Raw genomic sequence first — 656 nt, 5'->3', positions numbered from 1 at the left:
GCAAACTGGCAGGTTTTCTAGGCTACCTAGGCTGAATAACTCAGGGACAATGAACACCCCGGCACATAAAATGTAAATGTGCTTGTGGCCATCAGGACCCTTAGTCGAAAGCCAACAGATTGTCTCGAGTTTTCTGCACGAAAAGGCAGTGCCGGACTACTTTTGGAAATCAGGACCAGTCAGGAACGTCTCCAACCCAAGACTTACCCTCATCGAGAATAAAACCATCCAGCCTGTGGATTCTGATGCCTCATTTCCCCTGAGGGAATTAAAGAAGATCTACTAGAACGTCTTACTTTTGGCCCTGGGAAATGATGGGATTTCTTATTCCATCATTTCCCTCCTGGGTCTGGAGGGTTAGCGCACAATCTTGTATTTCATCAAACGTCCTGGGACACCTCAATCCACCCTCAGAGCTGGAAGAGTGTTGGCATAATCCCTATCCCCAATCCAAACTGGAAACTGGAAAGTTCTAAGGGGATGAGCACAGTAAATAGTTTGGCCACACTATGAGCTTTGTCGGTAATGTGACCTCTGGGTTGTCTTTCTTGACTCAGAAAACTCACTAGAATTGACTCATGCCATTTTAGAGAACCTCACTGAAAAGGGAGTCTATGACAAGGTCCTAGCTTGGAAAGAGGACTACTTCAGGAATA

The sequence above is a fragment of the Penaeus japonicus genome, unplaced genomic scaffold, assembly GCF_977035675.1.
Source record: "Penaeus japonicus unplaced genomic scaffold, GWHDUDI00000001_assembly GWHDUDI00000041, whole genome shotgun sequence".
Taxonomy (NCBI): domain Eukaryota; kingdom Metazoa; phylum Arthropoda; class Malacostraca; order Decapoda; family Penaeidae; genus Penaeus; species Penaeus japonicus.
Note: the sequence above shows the minus strand (reverse complement) of the source record.